Source organism: Hyperoodon ampullatus, assembly GCF_949752795.1.
Source record: "Hyperoodon ampullatus genome assembly, chromosome: 8".
Classification (NCBI taxonomy): Eukaryota; Metazoa; Chordata; class Mammalia; order Artiodactyla; family Ziphiidae; genus Hyperoodon; species Hyperoodon ampullatus.
The window spans coordinates 56,209,242-56,217,729 of NC_136921.1; positions in this window are offsets into that span (position 1 = coordinate 56,209,242).

Genomic DNA, 8,488 nt, shown 5'->3' on the forward strand with positions numbered 1-8,488 from the left:
AAATTGTACTAGACTTAGTGTGTGGTAGTACAGGCTTGAAATTTTTGCTCTGAGTTCATCAGGCGCTTTTGTAATTTTGTGGTTGGTGTGAAATATTTTGAGACATCTTTTTATTTTCACCTAGAAACAAGATTAAAATACTATTTATTGTAAAATATGTGGGAACCATCTATGTATATAAACTTAGAATTTTCTGTGTACAGAGAAAGTATGTGTACGCATTTCTATGTAAATAAAAAGAATTTGCTAAATCTGTCACATGGCTTCAGGGTTGTTTTTTTTTTTAAGACTGTTCTTGTTTCTTTTCCTCACAGTGGTTTAGTGTGTGTGCGTGTGCATGTGTGTGTGTGTGTGTGTGTGTTTTATCAACTGAGCATTAAGATTTTTCCATATGTTCATATTAAACAGAACAGCTAGGCTATGGAGACTTTAAAGTAGAGTAAAAGAATAACTCATATAAACCACCTGACACATAGCTTGGCATCTAGTAAGAATTCTGTAAGTGTGAGCTGCCATTATGATTGTTATAATTATTATTACTAAAGAAATGCGATTTAAAACTATCTGATGTTCAAAAGTTGAGTGGTATAAACATTATATGCATGCAAAGAAAAAAAAGCTAAATCAGTCTACACGATTCTTAGATTTTAGCAGGATCTGTGGAATTAAAAAAAAAAGATAGAAAGAAAGTTCCCCAGGCATATTTTTAAATTGGCATAGAAAATATGCCACATATATTTTTTAGTCATCATTTCAAAGCCTACATAATTGTCATTAATGGTACTTGGCACAATACAAATCAGATCCCATTTAAACATGCAAATGCACCCATTTCCACAAAACCATTTTTGCCTTTGAGTACTGCAATTGAGGAAAAGGACATTCATGTAAGCTAATTTTATACCCAATCACAAGTTGTTCAAAATGTAAAGGAAAAGACCCTTTTACAAATGAAAATCAAACTAATAGATGCACACCTGAAAACAATATAATGTGTGTCAATTATGACTCAATAAAAAAATTCATTTAAAAAATAAAAAACCACTAGCAGAAATTTAATCTTCAAGGAGGTGTTAGTTATCTTCTCAGGATCTCTCTAGGCCAGCTGTTTAGGAGAAAGCAAACGAGTTTGAAGACCTTTTCACCCCTCAGCAGAAACAATCTTGTTACTCATCACCACACAGAATCAGAAAAGAGGTCATATTTCCATGACTCTGGTGTGATCATACCAGCTACAGGGTCTGTAAAATCTGGGGAAGGGAAATAAGAGGAAAAAACCTGTGGACACCATGTAACACAGCATAATCAGTAAAAAGGAAGCAACTTTCTTTCTTTCTACTGCTTGATACTTGGAATTTCAACACATTCTCATGATCTAGAATAACAAAGCAAGAGTGAGTATGGTTCTCTGGCATGGGTACTCATAAGAGAACCTGATTCATATCACATTATATTCTTTAATCTGCACTCTGCAACACTGTTCTTCTTTATATGAGGCAGATGTTACATGACCCACAATTGCTACACCTTAAACATTCCACAATTGGCTAATTCTTTCTCCATTCAAGACATGGTTCTGCTGAGTGGGAGCTGCCATTAAGGCTTAGAGAGTCCTGATACTCAAAGTGCAGTCAGTACATCAGCAGTACTACCTGTAAGTTTATTAGAAATACAGAATCTCAGGTCCTACCTCGGACACCCAGTTGGAGTTTTCATTTTAACAAGATACCCGTGTGACTTGTATTTACATTAAAGACTGAGAAGTACTTCCTTAGAAACTCTGATTTAGTAAATGGAATTAGTAAATTAGGAATTAAGGATCTACATCTTAAATAAGAACCCTAGGTTGTGCTGGTTCCAATAGGCTTCTAACAATACTTTTTAAAAATGTTGAAGGAAACAGACCCTTTTAAAAATGAAAATTAAACTAACAGATTGATAACCAAATAAAGAAAGTAATCAAACCAACATTAACATATAGAAGAGTAATATTTCAAAGAGAGTACAGCCTATACTATCTTCTGGTTCATCCCTCTCATTTGACAGACAAGTAAAACCAAGGCCCCATCAGAGTCAAGGACATGTCCAGTTAGTATGTGACAAAGCCAACTGAAATACAGGTCTCCTGACTCCTCGTCCCAGCTCTTGTGTTACAGAAGAAAGGTAAATTGAAGCAGATATTCAAAACAAAACAAAAATAATTGCTGTGAGTTTATTACAAGACGTGATCCAGAAGCCAAAACTGAACCTGAAAATGGCTGGAAATGCTCTCTTTCCAAAATCCTAAGGATAGTGATTTCTCTAACACAAAATTTTTTAAAGCTAAAACTCTGGAAAAATGAAGTCAGAATAAAACCATTATGTCCAAAGATGAGAGTCCTGGGATGTATTAGAGGTATGACTGGCTAAGAGTTAACAGCAGTTACTACATTTGACAGAATTTTCAACTGATTTTAACACCTGAGAATACATTTTCATAGAAATGGGTAAATTGTGTGGAATGCCTTAATTACCCAAGGGTCCAATTTTACTTCATAAAATAGAGGATGGAGTCATGCATTTTTACTTGCAGTAAAACTATAGTTAACCCCAAGTTAATTAATCAGAACATTCAATGAATGGAAATTTCATGTCTCCAACTGTCAGTGACAAATCACAGGCAAACAAGCTCTTGCTACAGATTTTTTTCTTCATAAAAATCTTGTAAAAAATATTCAAGGGTCATTTCATATTCACCTCATGTCCTACCCCATAATGCGATGTCTGGAACCCTGGGAACATACCCCGTTCTGCTTCACTGGTCGTCTTCCCTTTTTATCATGCTGCTCAGCTTCCCCATAAATAGCCCATAATCTCTTCTCAGAAAGAATGAGTTAACTGCGTCCGCTACAGCACTGGGCAAAGTGTCTGGTGTGTAGTAGGTACTTGGTCAATATCTGTCACTCGATTTTTAAAAAATCTCCAGCGAAAAAACAGTGATTATTCAAGACCCCCGCTACCCACCTAACATGAGTTACCTTATTTCCAACATGAAGACATTGCTCCAGCGGAATGCAATACCTGTTGAATGCTAGCTCCCAGAACCACAGAAGCTTAAAAGATGGAAACACTCTAGAATAGGTTTTGTTTATCAGATAAAGAATTGGTGACCTGATGAGGTTCAACAGCCTTTCTTTTTTTTTTTTTTTTTTTTAGCTATTTTTATTGTTCTTCCTGCCTGGATAAAGCCATTCTTTCTCTTCTTTATTCCTCCAAATCACTGATTTTCCATATTTGTGATAGAGACTGTCAGCTGTCCACCAGCTTGTGACCTCCTCCTCCTCCCATTGCAGTGGAAGGGTCAAGGGTATAGCTGGACCACTAGACTGCATGATCCTGCCTCTCCTGCAGTGAGGTATGGCCTGGTTGCTGGGCTACAACTAGTATAATGTGAGAGGAAGAGATGTGTAGACTTACCGTAAAAGCACATTCAGGCTTGCAAATGCTCTTTTCCCTTTGGCTGTCTCAGATAGATGACCTAAAGGACCTGAAATGCTGCCTAGAAAAGGGGGCAAAACAACTGTCCATCTGAGTGTCTTTCCAACCATGGAAGATAGCCACCCAGCTAACTAAAAGCCCACCCTGGACAGCTACAGAAGAAATAAACGTGTATATTATTTCTTAAGCCACTGAATTATTGGGATGGATTTGTTACTGCACCTTAGCATGAGCTTAACTAATACAAATATTGCATAAGATCTCCTCTATGTGCTCTAACACACTATAATCTCTATGTTAATTATTTCAATCTATGTTAGGCATTGCAGTAATAATTTCATACACACAACTTTCAGCTTGCCTTATTATTTATACTTCATGTGCTCTATCATCCAATTCATCAAAGCCAGAGATCACATTTTCCACTTTTTGGAATATCCTACTATGCCCAGATAAAGCTATTGCCCTTTTTATTTTTTAACATCTTTATTGGAGTATAATTGCTTTACAATGGTGTGTTAGTTTCTGCTGTATAACAAAGTGAATCAGCTATACATATACATATGTCCCCATATCACTTCCCTCTTGAGTCTCCCTCCCACCCTCCCTATCCCACTCTTCTCGGTGTACAAAAAGCACCCAGCTGATCTTCCTGTGCTATGCGGCTGCTTCCCACTAGCTATCTATTTTACATTTGGTAGTGTATATATGTCCATGCCACTCTCTCACTTCGTCCCAGCTTACCCTTCCCCCTCCCCATGTCCTCAAGTCCATTCTCTACGGATACGGGGCGAGCCTGTGGCGGCAAGGCCAGCGTGATGTTGCACCAGCTTGAGGCGGGCCATGCGTTCTCCCGGGGAAGTTGTCCCTGGATCATGGGACCCTGGCAGTGGCGGGCTGCACAGGCTCCCAGGAGAGGAGGTGGGGATAGTGACCTGTGCTCGGACACAGGCTTCTTGGTGGCTGCATCAGCCTTAGCATCTCATGCCCGTTTCTGGGGTCCGCACTGATATCCGTGGTTCACAACCGTCTCTGAAGCTCGTTTAGGCGGTTTAGGCGGTGCTCTGAATCCCCTCTCTTCGTGCACCCCAAAACAATGGTCTCTTGCCTCTTCGGCAGCTCCAGACATTTTCCCGGACTCCCTCCCGGCTGGCCGTGGTGCACTAGCCCCCTTCAGGCTGTGTTCACGCCGCCAACCCCAGTCCTCTCCCTGGGATCCGAACTCCGAAGCCCGAGCCTCAGCTCCCAGCCCCCGCCCGCCCCGGCGGGTGAGCAAACAAGCCTCTCGGGCTGGTGAGTGCCAGTCGGCACCGATCCTCTGTGCGAGAATCTCTCTGCTTTGCCCTCCGCACCCCTGTTGCTGCGCTCTCCTCCGAGACTCCGAAGCTTTCCCCCTCCGCCACCCGCAGTCTCCGCCCGCGAAGGGGCTTCTAGTGTGTGGAAACCTTTCCTCCTTCACGGCTCCCTCCCACTGGTGCAGGTCCCGTCCCTATTCTTTGTCTCTGTTTTTTCTTTTTTCTTTTGCCCTACCCAGGTACGTGGGGAGTTTCTTGACTTTTGGGAGGTCTGAGGTCTTCTGCCAGCATTCAGTAGGTGTTCTGTAAGAGCTGTTCCACGTGTAGATGTATTTCTGATGTATTTGTGGGGAGGAAGGACGTTCACCATCTTGAAGGTCCCCCTGCTATTGCCTTTTAAGTGATATGTATCTGATGTTATATTGTATTAAACTGTAACATTAGAAGTTATGTATTTTAAAATATTTGTTTTACAAATGACCCATAAACAAACAGAGTTGGAGAATTCTTAAAAGATAATAAAATAGAATTTAAGAATCATGCTAATTCTACTTCCCCTAATAAAATAGGGAAGAAGAGTATATGGGTTTTTTTCTGTCTTTATTTTTCATTAGTGACACACTTATGTGGATTCTTAATTCCAAAGGTATCAACATGATATACAATGCAAGTCCTCTCTCCCACCCCTTTTCTATTGCCACTCTGCTTCTCTCTCCAGAGGAAAACCATAGTATAAATGTCTTGTGTATCCTGGCAGAGATAAATGAATATGTTCTGAAGTGTTTTAAATGATTCAAAGTGTTTTCAGTTTCCCCAGATTCTCCCTTTTTTTTTTTTTTTTTTTTTTTTGCTGTACGCGGGCCTCTCACCGTTGTGGCCTCTCCCGTTGTGGAGCACAGGCTCCGATGCGCAGGCTCAGCGGCCATGGCTCACGGGCCCAGCCGCTCCGCGGCATGTGGGATCTTCCCAGACCGGGGCACGAACCCGTGTCCCCTGCATCGGCAGGCGGACTCTCAACCACTGCGCCACCAGGGAAGCCCAGATTCTCCCTTTTGCATGTATCTGTTTAGTTGAAGTGTTGTGATGTGTTCATTTGTTATTTTTTCTTTTTAAATTCAACAAACCACTTTCAAATGTCAAGTTTTTTTTTAATTTAAAAATATTACCCATAATCTCATCACCAATAAGTTAAATATATTTTCTTCTCATCTGTACCCATATATATGGATATGCGTGTACACATGCATATATATACAGTGTTTACGTAGTTGCAATACATATAGTATGGTAATGCAATAAATATACCATTATATCTTATGTGCAAAATTTTTGACTGGGATATAAAGACACTAACAACATTTCCTCAGTGTATGGCTCAATACATTCTCAAAAAATGGAATAACCCCAGGATTGTATGAGTAATGGATGCTCTCTACCTTCTCTCTTTCTTGTCATCCACACTATGACAAACAGAAGTCCCATGGAATTACTCTAGTCCCAGAAACATAAAACAATTTTGCAGAACTTTGTACGCCAAAGAGAAATTACAAATCTTAGTTAAGAGGATTAAGCTCACATCCCACTCCCAATAGGATCTGGGAAGCCAGCTCACTCTCAGAGCCCCTCTGGCACTAATGTGGTAAATGCAGCATATCTTTATCATAATCCCACTCCACTCACTTTCTGAAAGAACCATTCAAATCATAGTATAACAGAATCCTTTATAGGAAAAGGGAGCTAATGTTTATTGATGCTTACTATGGGTCTGACACCATCCTTGATACTTTTCAAATAAGTAAAGAATTTGTAGTTAATCTGACCTAGATTTGTGTCTTAAGTCTCCCATTTAATAGCTGTGTGAGTTTGAGAAACATACTCAACTTCTCTGATTTTTTCATCTTCAAAACGGAGTTAGAATACCCAACTCATAGCAGTGTTGAGATTATGAGCCATAAGGAATGATAAGAACCTTAAAGCAAAATACTCTTTTTATTATTTTCTTCTTACCAATTACCAATAATTTTAGACATTGAAGACACACCAAAGCCAGTGGAAATAATTAGATTTCATTGTTTTTGTTCAAAATCCCTCCCTCGAAAGTACCTGGTATATCAGTGAAAAAGTCCTTATTACAAGGCTTAAAGTGATATGTGGAGATAAACAGGTTGCTGTACCCTCAGGTGTCTTCAGAGAGATGTCTACTTAAGATGTTTTCTTAGGAAACTTCCACAAGCCTTTTACATAGCCTCATCCACCAGAGGGCAGACATCATAAGCAAGAAGAAATACAATCCTGCAGCCTGTGGAACAAAAACCACATTCACAGAAAGAGAGACAAGATGAAAAGGCAGAGAGAGGGCTATGTAACAGATGAAGGAAAAAGATAAAACCCCAGAAAAAAAAAACTAAATGAAGTGGAGATAGGCAACATTCCGAAAAAGAATTCAGAATACTGATAGTGAAGATGATCCAGGACCTCAGAAAAAGAATGGAGGCAAAGATAGAGAAGATGCAAGAAATGTTTAACAAAGACCTAGAACAATTAAAGAACAAACAAACAGAGATAAACAATAAAATAACTGAAATGAAAACTACACTAGAAGGAATCAATAGCAGAATAACTGAGGCAGGATAACGGATAAATGACCTGGAAGACAGAATGGTGGAATTCACTGCTGTGGAACAGAATAAAGAAAAAAGAATGAAAAGAAATGAAGACAGCCTAAGAGACTCCTGGGACAATATTAAACACAACAACATTCGCATTATAGGGGTCCCAGAAGGAGAAGAGAGAGAGAAAGTTCCCAAGAAAAATATTGGAAGAGATAATAGTCGAACTTCCCTAACATGGGAAAGGAAATAGCCATCCAAGTCCAGGAAGCCAGAGAGTCCTATACAGGATAAAACCAAGGAGAAACATGCTGAGACACATAGTAATCAAATTGGCAAATATTAAAGACAAAGAAAAATTATTGAAAGCAGCAAGGGAAAAATGACAAATAACATACAAAGGAACTCCCATAAGGTTAACAGCTGATTTCTCAGCAGAAACTCTACAAGCCAGAAGGGAGTGGCATGATATACCTAAAGTGATGAAAGGGAAGAAACTACAACAAAGATTACTCTACCCAGCAAGAATCTCATTCAGATTTGATGGAGAAATCAAAAGCTTTCCAGACAAGCAAAAGCTAAGATAATTCAGCACCACCAAACCAGCTCTACAACAAATGCTAAAGGAACTTCTCTAAGTGGGAAACACAAGAGAAGAAAAGGACCTACAAAAACAAACCCCAAACAATTAAGAAAATGATAACAGGAACATACATATCGATAATTACCTTAAACGTGAATGGATTAAATGCTCCAACCAAAACACACAGGCTTGCTGAATGGATACAAAAACAAGACCCATATATATGCTGTCAACAAGAGACCCAGTTCAGACCTAGGGACACATATAGACTGAAAGTGAGGGGAAGGAAAAAGATATTCCATGCAAATGGAAATCACAAGAAAGCTGGAGTAGCAATACTCATATCAGATAAAATAGACTTTAAAATAAAGAATGTTACAAGAGACAGTGAAGGACACTACATAATGATCAAGGGATCAATCCAAGAAAAAGATATAACAATTATAAATATATATGCACCCAACATAGGAGCACCTCAATATATAAGGCAACTGCTAACAGCTCTAAAAGAGGAAATCAATAGT